The 16,506-nt window shown below is 44.2% G+C and overlaps 1 protein-coding gene across 1 annotated transcript in view; it reads right to left on the reverse strand.

Moving 5' to 3' along the window:
• Positions 1-13,412, reverse strand: part of POLQ (DNA polymerase theta) — a 161,097-nt gene extending 147,685 nt beyond the window's left edge. The window contains exon 1 of the mRNA XM_082247649.1: positions 13,287-13,412. The gene's annotated coding sequence lies outside the window, so the exon portion shown is untranslated. The remainder of the gene's footprint in view (positions 1-13,286) is intronic.
• Positions 13,413-16,506: the final 3,094 nt, after the last annotated feature.

The following is a 16,506-nucleotide window of genomic DNA, read 5'->3' on the forward strand; positions in this document are numbered from 1 at the left end:
ATTACCTTGGGGAGATGCAGACTAGAATACTGCAATCACTGAGCAGCAAATTAGATCACCTGGGATGTATTTCAGTTATCCTGCAAACCTGGCCTGTTAGTGGGCCCTGAGGACCAGGGTTGAGGACCAATGCCCTATTGGATGCAGTGGGGACACTCCCTCAGACCAAGTGAATCACACATGGACACATGTAACAGGCCTAAGCAACCCAATGCTTTTGCCCAGCACCTGACTAGGAGGGTGCTACATCCACCTCCCCCCCCCCACCAAAATTGAGCCATGTCCCCACTGGCTCTGGGGCAGCCGCCCCCTACAAAAATTCCTACTGGAAAAACCCGAGGAGTATCCCACAAACCTGGAAAGGGGGGAGAAGGGAGATAAACGAATGTACAAAATAAATTAGATAGAAAAATATCTATATCTATCTCTATATCTATCTATCTCTATATCTATCTATCTCTATATCTATCTATCTCTATATCTATCTCTATATCTATCTATCTCTATATCTATCTCTATATCTATCTATCTCTATATCTATCTATCTCTATATCTATCTCTATATCTATCTATCTCTATATCTATCTATCTCTATATCTATCTCTATATCTATCTATCTATCTATCTATCTATCTATCTATCTATCTATCTATCTATCTATCTATCTATCTATCTATCTATCTATCTATCTATCTATCTATCTATCTATCTATCTATCTATCTATCTATCTATCTATCTATCTATCTATCTATCTATCTATCTATCTATCTATCTATCTATCTATCTATCTATCTATCTATCTATCTATCTATCTATCTATCTATCTATCTATCTATCTATCTATCTATCTATCTATCTATCTATCTATCTATCTATCTATCTATCTATCTATCTATCTATCTATCTATCTATCTATCTATCTATCTATCTATCTATCTATCTATCTATCTATCTATCTATCTATCTATCTATCTATCTATCTATCTATCTATCTATCTATCTATCTATCTATCTATCTATCTATCTATCTATCTATCTATCTATCTATCTCTATATCTATCTATCTATCTATCTATCTCTATATCTATCTATCTATCTATCTCTATATCTATCTATCTATCTATCTCTATATCTATCTATCTATCTCTATATCTATCTATCTATCTATCTATCTATCTATCTATCTATATCTCTATCTCTATATCTATCTATCTATCTCTATCTATCTCTATATCTCTATCTATCGCTATATCTCTATCTCAGTGCTGTATTTTGGCCTAGGCAAACAAGGCCCAGGCCTTGGGCGGCACTTTGCAGGGGGGCAGCAAAAAAGCCACCCCCTCCACCTGAGACTCTATTGGCCACTGGTTGCTAGAGCCACCTCTCTCACCCCCCCCCCCTTTCTCTCTCTCTCTCACTCACCCCCTCTCACCCACCCCCTTCTCTCTCCCCCTCCCTCTCTCTCTTTCACCCCTCCTCTCTCTCTCCCTCTCTCTTTCTCTCTCATCCCCCTCTCTCTCTTATCCCCCTTTCTCATCCCCTCTCTCTCTCTATCCCCCCTCCCTCTCTCTCTTCTCTCTCTCACCCCCCTCTCTCTCTCTCATCCCCCCACTCTCCCCCCTCTCTCTCTCTCTCTCTCTCATCCCTCTCTCTCTCATCCCCCCCTCTCTCTCCCTCACCCCCTCTCGTGAGATCTCAGGGGTTATGCTGGGACTTGTAGTCCTTCAATTTTGGAGGGAGTCACATCTGTTAAAAAAGGAGAGGGGCAAAGTTACATAGGAGGGGGGGCCCAATTTTAGTCTTGCCTAGGGCAGCACAAAACCAAAATACACCACTGCTCTATCTATATCTATCTATCGCTATATCTCTATCTATATCTATCTATCGTACAAATATACACTTTTGTTAGGTGCATTAGGAGAATGCACCCCCCCCCCCCACCAAACAAAAAATGGATTTTTGTAAGATCTTACCGTAAAATCCTTTTCTCTTAAGCTCATTGACAGACGTAGTCTTCTTGATTCTCAAGAGCTGGGTTATGTTGTCTCCGCAGGAGTAGGACTAGGCAGAAAGACAAAACGTTCTGGCTCCACCTTAGGGGCAGTCCCTGAGGGTATATCCTCCCTCTCTCTGCTACAGGGAATCAGTTCTGTTTTAAAGCAGAAACAGAGAATTTAACCCAACCCAACTCAATGATAGAGGGGCGGGTACTACGTCTGTCAATGAGCTTAAGAGAAAAGGATTTTACGGTAAGATCTTACAAAAATCCATTTTTCTCTATCGCTCATTGACAGACTTCTTGATTCTCAAGAGCTGGGACATCCAGAAGCAGTGCCACAAATGAGGGGTGGGATTGACAAAATCAAATCCAATCTAGAAGGCCCAACCGGTGCCAAACTAGAAGTTTTAAAGGCTCATTATAAACAAAGAATGAGACTCAAATAAAAATTCCAACGGAAAAAACCCTCGAGGTAGACTACTGGTCTCCTCAAATGGCGGCCTGCAAAACCTTGCGGCCAAACGAGGCATCAGACGATGCCATTACATCAACTTTATAATGTTTTGTAAAGGTATGCACCGACGACCAGGTAGCCGCCTTGCACACCTGGACCACTGACGCCTGATGGCGAAAGGCCCATGACGCACTAAGTGCCCGAGTGGAGTGCGCCTTAACAGGGAACGGGGGCTCCCGACCCTTGATAGAATAAGCCTGTACTACCGTCTGTCTGATCCATCTGGAAATGGTCGCGGCAGATGCAGGCAACCCCTTTTTGGGTCCATCTGGGATCACAAAAGTGAATCCGTCTTGCGAAACGAGTCTGTCGTTTTCAAGTATACCCTGATCGCCCGGACCACATCCAAGGAGTGTAAAGCAAACTCCCGAGGATGACTGGGCTTAGGACACAGGGAAGGTAACACAATTTCTTCATTCAGATGAAATTCTGAAACCACTTTTGGTAGGAAGGATGGATTCGGACGAAGAACCACCTTATCTCTATGAACCACCAGATATGGTGAACTACAAGATAATGCGGCCAGTTCTGACACCCTGCGTGCAGAAGTAATAGCCACCAAGAAGGCCACCTTCTGGGACAACGTAGGTAGAGGAATCTCCCTAATATCTTCAAAGGGAGGTTTCTGAAGAACCGACAACACTAAATTAAGATCCCAGGGGGGTAACGGCGCGTGCACTGGCGGAGCCAGATGTCGCACCCCCTGGATGAAATTCCGCACCAAGGAATGAGTAGCCAAAGGCTTCTGAAAGAAGATAGCTAATGCTGAGACCTGACCCTTGATAGTACTCAAGGCCAGTTTCTGCTCAACCCCTTGTTGCAGAAAAGCTAATATTCGACTAATCGAATAAGACCGAGGACGGAACCCCAAAGGTTCACACCATGCAATGTAGGACTTCCATGTGCGATGATAAATCTTTCTGGAAGTCGCTTTCCTTGCTTCAACTAGAGTAGGAATAACTGAAGCTGACAAACCTTTGTCCTTCAGCACCTGGGTCTCAATAGCCAGGCCGTTAAAGCCAGCGATCGTAAAGCAGAATGGAAGATCGATCCCTGAGACAGTAGGTCCTCCCTGAGAGGAAGTCTCCACGGGACGTCCGCCACCAGTCTGACCACGTCGGCGTACCAAGCTTGACGAGGCCAGTCCGGAGCTACCAGAATTACTGGAATTCCTTCCTCCTCTATCCTGCGAAGAAGTCTTGGCAGTAACGTGAGAGGAGGGAAGGCATACATTAGCTGGTATTGCCCCCACGGGGCGATCAGTGCTTCTGCGGTTTCTGCTAGAGGATCGCGGGAGCGAGCCACGAATCTCTGAACTTTCCTGTTGAATCGTGATGCCAACAGATCCACATCCGGGGTGCCCCACCGTAGGCACAACTGGTGGAAAACGTCTGGATGGAGGGACCATTCCCCCTGATCCAGAGTCTGACGGCTGAGATAATCTGCCTGCCAATTCTCCACCCCCGGAATGAACACCGCAGAGATTGCTGGAACAAATCGTTCCGCCCAGCGAAGAATGTAAGCCACTTCTTTGGCCGCTCGGACACTCTTGGTGCCCCCCTGGTGATTGACATAAGCCACGGCCGTGGCATTGTCCGACTGGATCCGAACCGGGCTGCCCTGGAGCTGCTCGGTCCAGTGAATCAGACAAAGTCTGATCGCTCTCAGTTCCAATACATTTATCGGTAACCTGGATTCTTCCGGGGACCAAAGTCCCTGGACAGATAACTGACCAAGAATTCCTCCCCATCCGGATAGACTGGCATCCGTGGTCACTATCGTCCAATATATTGGTAGAAATGACTTTCCCTGGCTGAGCATCGGAGACCGAAGCCACCAGACCAGAGACTCTCTGGTCTGTTTGCTCAATCGGATCTGATTGTCCAGGGATTCCGGATTCCGATTCCATCTTAGAAGAATCTCTTGCTGAAGAATTCGGGTATGGGACTGGGCAAATGGGACTGCTTCGAACGAAGCCACCATCAACCCCAGAACCCTCATGCAAGTCCGAAGGGAAGACCAGCTGTTGGACAGTAACAACTGGACTGCTGATTGAATCTTTCGGAGTTTCCCTACCGGAAGAAAAACTCTTGTCCTGACTGTGTCTAGAATTAGACCCAGATATTCGAGCCTCTGGGTGGGAACCAGAAATGACTTTTGCTAGTTCACCAGCCACCCGAATTCCTGTAAAGAAATCATAGTAATTTCTATGTTTTGTAGCAAGGTCTGAGGAGACTCTGCATGAAGCAGAAGATCGTCTAGGTAACCAAGGATCGATATGCCTCTTTGGCGCAGAAGTGCCAACATTGGGGCCAACACCTTCGTGAAGACCCGCGGAGCCGTGGCGAGACCGAAAGGTAACGCCACAAACTGATAGTGGTTCTCTTCTACGGAAAAGCGTAGAAACCGCTGATGTCCTGCGAAAATGGGAATGTGAAGATATGCGTCCTTGATGTCTATGGACGCTAGGACATCCCCTGGATGCAGGAAGGCTGCTACTGTGCGAATGGACTCCATTCTGAATCTTCTTATGTTGACAAAAGAATTGAGTGCTCTTAAGTCCAGAATTGGACGCACTTTGCCCTCTTTCCTGGGTATTGTAAATAGGTTTGAATAAAACCCTTGAAACCGTTCTGTCCAAGGAACGTGGACTACCACTCCTTGTTGTAGTAAATCTGTGACTGCTCTCCGCAGATCTTCTAAACGATCCGGGGATAGTCGGATATTGGAAGGGAAGAATCGCGCCGTGGGAGAGATCGAAACTCGATCTTGTACCCTGACCTTATGACTTCGCAAACCCATCTGTCCGGGATTCTGGAAAGCCATGGATCCGGGAACCGGCGAAGACGTCCCCCCACCCCAGTTATGGGTGGGGGCGCACCTTCAGGCTTTGGACGGTTTATCTTCAGGTCTGGAGGGGGCGGGCTTTTGCTTGCCCGACCAACGACCCCTGACGCCTCCTGCAGGAGCTTTGGGGGACTTAATTTTTTCACCCGCGGGACGAAAAAACCTCTTGCGAGCAGAAAAAGAAGGCCCTCGTCTTTGACGAGTTCCTCTACCTTTAAAATTTTGCGGTAAAAAGGTGCTCTTTCCACCCGTGAGATCCTTAATGATCTCATCTAAGTTGGCTCCAAATAGACGCTCTCCTAAAAAGGGGATATTAGCCAATGCTTTTTTGGAACCTTGGTCGGCTAACCAACCTTTTAGCCACAGTGTACGCCTGAGAACCACTGCTGAGACTGATGCTCGCGCCAATAATGGAGTGGCGTCTAACGGCGCATCACACACAAACTGTAACCCCTGTATCATTTGTTCCAACAAATCTGATACCGCCTGAGGGACCTCTTCTAAGTCCCGGCGTAACCACTTGGTCCATTCAGTTACAGCCTGCGAAACCAGACCAATAGCTATTATAGGTCTGAAAGCTGATCCAATCAAGGAAAACATGGTGCGAGACATAGCTTCTATCTTGCGATCCACTGGATCTTTAAAAGACGGAGCGTCTTCTAAAGGAATAACCGTGGCTTTATTCAATCTAGCAATTGGTGAATCCACCACAGGTGGTTCTGTCCATTTCTTAATGAGGGTTTCCTCAAACGGATAACGCCTGTTAATGCGTTTAGAAATAGTAAAAGTGCGTTTTGGCAGACGCCATTCTTCTTCGATTGGATTGCCAAAACATTTGGGCAATGGAAAAAACCTTCGCCACTTTGATGCGTTTTTTAGTCCCAAAAGGGATTTCAGTTTCAGCTATTTCCGATGGAATACCCTGTAACCTTAAGGTTTCTTGAACAGATACAATGAGTGCGTTTACCAACGCTTCCTCTCGGGCTATGGCTGATGCCGAAACATCCTCCTCGCTGTCTGAAGAGACAGGACCCGAGACACCAATCCCAGATGAAGTACCTGCAACTGCAGAAATAGGCTCAGAGTCTGAATCCGAGGTTTCAGATAATAAGGGGTTAGGCGGGGGTCGCTTTCTTGCGCCCTGTCCCTGACAAGCCACTTCCACCCGGGACACAAAAGTTTCCATAATAGCTGACAATGATTCAATTGTCAATGGGGTGCTGGAGGATCCTGCAGACCCCTCGAGGGGATCCGGAGGAGATACATGAGTGGCAGGGTCCATGTTAATTCAGGACACCTTTGCCAGCAAAAACAAAAAAACTTTTTTTTTTTTTTTTTTTGTGTGTCTCCCCCTAGCGCAATAGCGCCCCTCAGAGTACCTGCTTCTCGATCCCACAGAGAGAGAGAGACCCCCAAGGCTCACCAACCGATGCAGTGAAGTTTCCAACCAACTGCAGTCAGCGTCTGTCTTACACAGACTGGAAGGAGCTGTTGCTTTTTCCCGGGTAGAAGGACGTGGCTCCGCCCCCTGTGTACGCCTTCCGGCGTTCCCAGCTCTCCACGAGGTAGCTGGGCTCACGAAACATGGCCGCCCCCATAGAAGAGACATAAGACTCCAAAAACATGGCGGCCGGCGTGACCTGAGGACATACATGCACCCGGTCTACGGCAAAATGGCGGCGGACTGCCGAAATCGTTTTTCCCAGCACATCCACCTGCATCTCTGCTAAGAGGCGATATATGGATCTACAGGAGATACACTACACATAAGGTAGGATTATACCTCCTATGTCTGCTGTAATGTTACAGTCTGCTGGGTAGAGTGTTAGCTCTCAAACCAAGTCCACTTCCCACCAAACACATACTGTATTTACAAGGGGGACTTTTAGTGTCAGATATATACTGACCATATATGGAGGGGCCCATAATTCATACTGCCTCATAACGAGGAAAAAAGGGAACGTTTACTCACCATACCAAACCGACAGGCACCCTCTCTTCACAATACCCTCTCCACCGGGGTGGGGGGTTGTGGACCACTCCGGACGCCTCGACTCTCTGGTTCCTGGCGTCCAAGCGAGACTTTTAACTCGCAAGGTCAGTCCCTCCAATGGGACTCCGTCGCGGCCGACCCAGCGCGGAGCTCTGGTCTGCACGCGCTCGTAGGCAGAAACCGGGGTGACCACTGGATCTCAACATCCAGCCCGTCGCCCGGCCCCGCATACTTACTTGAATGTGTCGCGGCCGACCAAGCGCAATGCAATGGTCTGCGCGCGCTCGTAGGCCGGCTGGGGTGACCACTAGTGTCGCCCAGTCCGGCATTTTTGCTTGAAGATCTCACAGGAAAAACACTGGAGAAAAACTACCTAAAAAAAAAGTCTTTTTCTAAAGAAAAAAGTCTTGCCAGGACCAAAAGATCCCAGCAAGGAACTTAGGTCCTTACTCCTGACTAGACAGAAAAAAACTGATTCCCTGTAGCAGAGAGAGGGAGGATATACCCTCAGGGACTGCCCCTAAGGTGGAGCCAGAACGTTTTGTCTTTCTGCCTAGTCCTACTCCTGCGGAGACAACATAACCCAGCTCTTGAGAATCAAGAAGACTACGTCTGTCAATGAGCGATAGAGAAACTCAGTTTGTAGAATAACATCCTAACTATCTATCTCTACAATTCTAAGCAGCCTGGAAAAGAAATATAGGTTAGGCTCTTCTGTAATTACACATTTGAGACATCACATCCTATCACAAATTTGATGAGAAGACCCTCCCTGCTGAGGCGGCCTTCTCATCCAACATCCCTAACTACTTCAGCACAACCAGCCTTGACACAACGCTCAGCACCATTCCTCGAAGATGATCCTGGGCCCTGCCACTGGCTATCTAACACATAGTCCATGAAGATGGGTGCCTGCCAGCATCTCTCTCACTGCAACCATTGGCTCCGTTTCTTCCTCTCAGACAGGATTGGTTGTTGGAACCTGAACAACCCATAGTCCTGCAAGAGTCAGAAATAACTTCTTCAGGGACACTTGACATTTAACCCTTTGATTGCTCTAGAGGTTTAACCCCTTCCCAGCCAGTGTCATTAGTACAGTGACAGTGCATATTTTTAGCACTGATCATTGTCACTGGTCCCCCCCCCCCCCCACAGTGCAAAAATGGTCACTTAGGGGTTTATTTGCTAAAGCTAGAGAGGACAAAATTTGTCACAATTCTGCAGAGAAACCAATCAGCTTCCAGGCTTTACTGCTAAAGCTTAATTAACCACTTAAGCCCCGGAAGATTTTACCCCCTTCTTGACCGGGGCCTATTTTGCGATTCGGCACTGCGTGACTTTAACGGACAATTGCGCGGTCGAGCGACGCTGTACCTAAAGGAATTTGACGTCCTTTTTTTCCCACAAACAGAGCTTTCTTTTGGTGGTATTTGATCACCTGTGCGATTTTTTGATCATGCGCTATAAACAAAAAAAGAGCGACAATTTTGCAACGAGTAATGGCGGCGATCTGCGATTTTTTTTTGCGGGACTGCGACATTGCGGCGGACAGATCGGACCCTTGACTGACATTTTTGACACTTTTGGGGTTACCAGTGACATTACTACAGTAAGCAGGGTTAATTTTTGAGAGGGAGGGGTTATGTGTGTCTCTAGGGGCGTGATTCTAACTGTGATTGGCTGTGGCTTGAGTTGTGGGAACAGTGATCAACGGTCTTACATAGTAGAACCGTATGATCACTATTTCTACACAGGGGAGAATGACAGGCGGCTTTGTTTACATCAGCCGCCTGCCTTTCTCCTTCTGCACCGACGATCACAAGTGACCGGCGGACATTGGGTCCGTCGGTCACACGCGCGGGGGGGGGTCCGTGACCGCGCGGTAGCGTGCCTCCGTTGGCGCGCGGGAGCTCCCTAGACCCTCACAGGCTAGCGATGTAGTACTACGTCACTTTGCCTGTGAGGGGCTGACCGCCGCAGTAAATAATCGTGCGGCGGTCGGCAAGTGGTTAACCACTTACTGACTGCTCACTGAGCTGGTACTGCAGCGAAGTGGCTCGTTATCGTCCAGCGAAGTAGACCTACATCGCTGGACAACGCCCCCTCTCGGCACTGCGGACACCGCCGGAGGCTCGCTCCCGCTGTATTCAGACACAGCGGGAGTCGGACCAGGGGAGGAGAGGCGGTGATCACCGCCGCTATTCCCCGATCGTCGGGGATCGAGTGAGGAGATCCGCCCACTTGTGTAAACAAAGCGGGCGGATGTCCTATGTGACAGACAGTCACAGATTACAGGATTCAGCATAGCTGAACCTGCGATCAGTGTCTGTGTCACACAATCCCCTCCCCCCACACACGTCAGTAAGCATGAAGTATACATTTAACCCCTTGATCACCAATAAAGTTAACCCCTTCCCTGCCAGTGTCATTATTACAGTAACAGTGCATATTTATAGCACTGATTACTGTAGTAATGTCACTGGTACCCCCAAAAGTGTCAAAAATGTCAGTTAGGGGTCCGATCTGTCCGCCGCAATGTCGCAGTCCCGCAAAAAAAAAAAAAAAAAAAAAAAAAAAAAAAAATCGCAGATTGCCGCCATTACTAGTAAAAAAAAATAAAACAATAAAAATGACAAATCTTTCCTGTAGTTAGTAGACGCGATAACGTTTGCGCAAACCAATCAAAATACGCTTATTGCGATTTTCTTTACCAAAAATATGTAGCAGAAAACAAATTGCCCTAAAATGTTAAAGAATTTAGATTTTTACATTTTTTTGGGAAATGTTATATAGCAGAATGTAAAAAATATTGGTTTTTTTTTTTCAAAAAGTAAAAAGTGCAGAGGTGATCAAATACCACCAAAAGAAAGCTCTGTTTGTGGGGAAAAAAATGACATAACTTTCATTAGGGTACAGCGTCGCACGACCTCGCAATTGTCAATTGTTGCTGAATCGCAAAATATGGCCTGGTCAGGAATGGGGTAAAATCTTCCAGTGTTAACCACTTAAGCCCCGGAAGATTTTACCCCCTTCCTGACCAGGGGGTATTTTGCGATTCGGCACTGCGTGACTTTAACGGACAATTGCGCGGTCATGCGACGCTGTACCTAAACGAATTTGACGTCCTTTTTTTCCCCACAAACAGAGCTTTCTTTTGATGGTATTTGATCACCTGTGCGATTTTTTGATCATGCGCTATAAACAAAAAAAGAGCGTCAATTTTGCAAAAATAACAATATTTTTCACATTTTTTTATATGAAATTCCCAAAAAAAAAAAAAAAAAAGTAAAAATCAAAATTTAACATTTTCGGCCAATTTGTTTTATGCTACATATGTTTGGTAAAAAAAAAAAAAAAAAAAAAAAATCAAAATCGCAAAAAGCTTATTTTGATTGGTTTGCGCAACAGTTATCGCGTTTACTAACAAAGGGAAAGATTTTTGTCATTTTTGTTGTTTTTTTTTTTAACGCGTAATGGCGGCGATCTGCGATTTTTTTTGCGGTACTGCGACATTGCGGCGAACAGATCGGACCCTTGACTGATATTTTTGACACTTTTGGGGTTACCAGTGACATTACTACAGTAATCAGTGCTATACATATGCACTGTTACAGTAAAAATACACTGGCAGTGAAGGGGTTAACTTTATTTGAGAGGGAGGGGCTGTGTGTGTCCCTAGGGGCGTGATTCTAACTGTGATTGGCTGTGGTTTGAGGTGTAGTTACACTGATCAACGGTTCTACATAGTAGATCTGTATGATCAGTGTCTCTACACAGGGAGAACTGACAGGCAGCTTGTTTACACAAGCTGCCTGCCTTTCTCCCTCTCCCCTGACGATCGCAGAGTGACCGGCGGACATCGGGTCCGCTGGTCACACGCGCGGGGCGGGAGCGTGCCGCCGGCGGAGCGCGCTCGCTCCCCAGACCCTCCCAGGCTAGTGACGTACCGATAAGTCACTCTGCCTGTGAGGGGCTGACCGCCGCCGTATATAGTCGTGCGGCGGTCGGCAAGTGGTTAAAGCGGTTAAAAATACGCTCATTGAGGATTTTTTTGTCAAAGACATGTAGCTAAATACATTTTGGCCTAAATATATGACAAAAATTTAATATATTGGATATTTTTTAACTGTCAAAGTAGAAAATTTCAATTTTTTCCCCAAATTTTCGCTCTTTTTTTATGAATATCGCAAAAAATGAAAAGCGCAGAGGTGATCAAATACCACCAAAAGAAAGCTCTGTTTGTGGGAAAAAAAGGACGTAAATTTAGTTTGGGTACGGCGTTGCATGACCGCGCAATTGTCAGTTAAAGTCGCGCAGTGCCAAGTTGCAAAAAGTGGCCTGGACGTAAAGCAGGAAAATCCTCCGGTGGTAAAGCGGTTAAATAAGCTGATTGGTTTCTCTGCAGAACTGTGACTAATTTTGCCCTCTCCAGCTTTAGTAAATAAACCCCCAAGTGGGGGTTTTTTACCGCGATTTACAGGCGTTTTTTTGTGCAGGCGTTTTTTGATTGAATAGATACCAATGGAAAACGCCTGTAATCTGCCCAAAAAGAAGCTCATGTACTTTTTTGAGCGTTGGGCGTTTTGTAAACAGCGTCAAAACGCTCAGATGTGAACAGGGGCCATTGAAATGAATAGGATTTGTCTTGTTGGGCGTTTTGAGAGCTGATCCTAGAGCAGAAAAACTCCCCAAAAACGCCTACATGTGAACGGAGCCTTACTATTATAAAAAAAATAAATAAAAATTCCAGTATGTAAAGTTTGTAGACGCTAAAGCTTTTGCGCAAACCAATCAAAAAAACGCTTTTTAGGATTTTTTTTTTTACCCATAATATGTAGCAGAAAACATTCAAAAAGGAAGAGGTAAATCTCACCGGGTTGTGGGATTAACTCCGTGTGGATTACCAAGATAGAAGGACTTTAATGGACCGGTGTTGCATAAAGTGAGCAATTCAATATGTATGAAAAAAATACAAAGTTTATTGATACATAAAAACAATCAGAAGTAAGAAACATCACAGTGGCAAAATAATTGGACTTGGGGTCCTAGACATAGATCCGTATAATCATATCTTTCAAGCAGTCATACGGTTCGACGCGTTTTTTTTTCATACATATTGAATTGCTCACTTTATGCTACACCGGTCCATTAAAGTCCTTCTATCTTGGTAATCCACACGGAGTTAATCCCACAACCCAGTGAGATTTACCTCTTCCTTTTTGAATATTTAATTCATATGGAAGTGGACATGGGTTTAGCAGTTCTCTGATTTGCTGCAGCCTTACATATTTTATATGTAGCAGAAAACATATTGGCCTAAATTTATGAAGAAATTGGATTTTTTACATTTTTTTTTTAATTGGATATGTTTTAAAACCGATATTAAAAAATATTGTTTTTTTTTGTTGTTGCACAAAAAAAAAAAAATACCGCCAAACGAAAGCTCTATTTGTGGGGGGGGGATCATGTAGTGTTGCACAACTGCGCAATTGTCAGTTAAAGTAACACAGTGCTTGTATAGCAAAAAAATGGCCTGATCAATAAAGGGGGGTAAATCTTCAGGGGGACAAGTGGCTATACTTTTTAAATCTCCGCAATGGGACAAAGATGGTGAAAAAAAAAAAAAAACAATCTGAAGGGTTATAACCCCCCCTTACTCTATCCAAAATGAAAAAAAGTTTTGCCTATAGTTCTACTTTAATCTATAGTGTAGTCCAGTGATGGTGAACCTTGGTACCTCCGATGTTTGGGAACTATATTTCCCATGATGATTATGCTCTCTGCAGTGTAGTTGAGCATCATGGGAAATGTAGTTCCAAAACATCTGGGGTGCCAAGGTTCACCATCACTGGTATAGTAGATGGATAACATTCATCATCAGGAAAATAATGGACTATGTGAATGGAGCCTGCAGTCAGAAATGGGGAGTCACCTGTAAGTAATAGGTTTTCTCTTTGGCTACAGAGACAAAGGGGAGGATGAATAAAGCTTTCTTCCGGGTCTCCAGAACTCTCTTTAGGATCAGCAGTTCAGCCACCAGAGTCTTCCCCGCACTTGTGGGAGCTGGAGAGAGAGAGAGATGCAAAATCAATTGAAGGATATATATATATATATATATATATATATATATATATATATATATATATATATATATATATATATATATATACACACACACACACACATTATATATATATATATATATATATATATATATATATATATACACATACATACATACACATATACATACACACACAGTATCTCACAAAAGTAAGTACACCCCTCACATTTTTGTAAATATTTTATTCTATCTTTTCATGTGACAACACTGAAGAAATGACACTTTGCTACAATGTAAAGTAGTGAGTGTACAGCTTGTATAACAGTGTAAATTTGCTGTCCCCTTAAAATAACTCAACACACCGCCATTAATGTCTAAACCGCTGCCAACAAAAGTGAGTACACCCCTAAGTGACAATCTCCAAATTGGGGCCTAATTAGCCATTTTCCCTCCCTGGTGTCATGTGACTTGTTAGTGTTAGAAGGTCTCAGGTGTGAATGGGGAGCAGGTGTGTTATATTTGGTGTTATCGCTCTCACTCTCTCATACTGGTCACTGGAAGTTCAACATGGCACCTCATGGCAAAGAATTGTTGCTCTACATAAAGATGGCCTAGGCTAAAAAAAGATTGCCAAGACCCTGAAACTGAGCTGCAGCACTGTGGCCAAGACCATACAGTGGTTTACCAGGACAGGTTCCACTCAGAACAGGCCTCGCCATGGTCCACCAAAGAAGTTGAGTGCACGTGCTCAGCGTCATATCCAGAGGTTGTCTTTGGAAAATAGACGTATGAGTGCTGCCAGCATTGCTGCAGACGGTGAAGGGGTGGGGGGTCAGCCTGTCAGTGCTCAGACCATACGCCGCACACTGCATCAAATTGGTCTGCATGGCTGTCATCCCAGAAGGAAGCCTCTTCTAAAGATGATGCACAAGTAAGCCTGCAAACAGTTTGCTGAAGACAAGCAGACTAAGGACATGGATTACTGGAACCATGTCCTGTGGTCTGATGAGACCAAGATAAACTTATTTGATTCAGATGGTGTCAAGTGTTTGTGGTGGCAACCAGGTGAGGAGTACAAAGACAAGTGTGTCTTGCCTACACTCAAACATGGTGGTGGGAGTGTCATGGTCTGGGGCTGCATGAGTGCTGCCGGCACTGGGGAGCTACAGTTCATTGAGGGAACCATGAATGCCAACATGTACTGTGACATACGCAAGCAGAGCATGATCCCCTCTCTGTACATTGTGCTGTAGGTGACATGCTTCAGGTCACCCCACTCTGTGCATTGTGCTGTAGGTGACATGCTTCAGGCCACCCCACTCTGTGCATTGTGCTGTAGGTGACATGCTTCAGGCCACCCCACTCTGTACACTATCCTGCATCTGACACATTCCAGATTGCATACACTGTGTTATACATGTGCTAATGTGATCTATGGAGACCTAGGAGACGGAAAGATGGCCGCCGCGGATAGAAGAGAACATTGAGAGAGAGAGCGAGGATCCCAGAATTCATGTTTGGACCCCGATTATTGATTTCCATACAAGCTTGACTGAGTGTAACATCTGGTAAGAGGCGACCCCTACTGGTGCTTATCTGGTATTGCATCCTGTGTCACTTGGATTGATTTCTACACACTTGCTTTAAACTTGTTTTTGGTAAGAGGCTGATCTAGTTGGTGATGGTCCAAACACATATCTTCAACACTCTATCTTTCACTTGGGCTTATAAGATAATTTTGTCTGGTAAGAGGCAACTCCAACTGGAATATTTTTTGCACCTTATCCTGCATCTGTTTTGTTAGGGTTATTCACCCCAAATTTTTAAAAATTTTTTTTTTTTTTTTTTTTTGTTTCACTCTGCTATTTTGGTGGCAGCCTTTTACACGTTTCCCAATCTCCACTTTAAGTCACACTCAAGGTGATACTATATATTTTTTTGTTGGGTTTTACGCTATTGCGTTTGTTTGTATTTTTTACATGATCCAATGACCTCCGAGTTCACTGATCACACGGGCCTGGATCATCTATCAAAGTGACAAGATTAAGCATATCCGCTTTATTCTTACCTCAATCTGGTAAGCGTACACTCTTAAGGGAGTCGAGTTCAGGATCTTACCCAAGATATTTTCCATCTGTCATCAATATTGGGACTTTGTGGACTTTATACCTCCATAGATCACATTAGCGCAACTTGATTTACATTTATTCTTTAGGGTGTGGTCACACTTGAAGTTGCTGCTTGTTTGTTTTATTCCTTTAGCGCGGTTAATTCCCTAATTTACTACTGTGTTATACATGATATACTCTGGGCTGTCCCACTCCGTACACTGTACATATGTTTCCGGGAGTACCATTGCCTACACTGTGCTGTCTGAGACCCATCCCCGGCTGTACCATAACGTTTACTGGGTTGTAGAAGTCATACTCCAGAGTGCCCTATTCTGTATACTATGCAGGACATTACATATACACACTAATCCACTGTGAATGCTGTGCTGTAGGTTATATACTCCATACTGCTGATTGCAATTTTATTATACCACTAGGACTTAAAATTCCCATACCTTTTAAATATAAAATAACAGTAATTCATGAATTAATCCGAATTGTAAAAACTTAATTTTATTTAATTTTACTTTTTTTTTTATTTATTGTACCATTAGGAATTTCAAATTTCATCCTTTTTCAATTGGATTTGTTTATCCTAATTAATTCATTCTTTAATTTTATTGTAATTTTAATTTTTGTAATTTTATTTAAATGTCATTGTACCATTACTTTTCAATTATATTTCATTCTTTAATCCAAATTCATTTGTTCTTTAATCCTAATTGTAAACTTTAAAAAAGTAAAATTACAATAAAAATACGTTTTAAAATTTTTTAATTTTATTGTACCACTAGGACTTAAAATATCCGTCCCTTTTCAACTAAAATAAATTATTGCATCTTTAATTCATTCTTTAATCCTAATTGTATACTTTTTGATCTCTTTTCTCCTGTTTGTAATGTACGGGACAAACTATAACTTGGCGATGGATGGATGGATAGTATGATGGATATGAGGATGGATAGATGGATGAATGG

The sequence above is a fragment of the Pelophylax lessonae genome (assembly GCF_965119305.1).
Source record: "Pelophylax lessonae genome assembly, chromosome: 2".
NCBI lineage: Eukaryota > Metazoa > Chordata > Amphibia > Anura > Ranidae > Pelophylax > Pelophylax lessonae.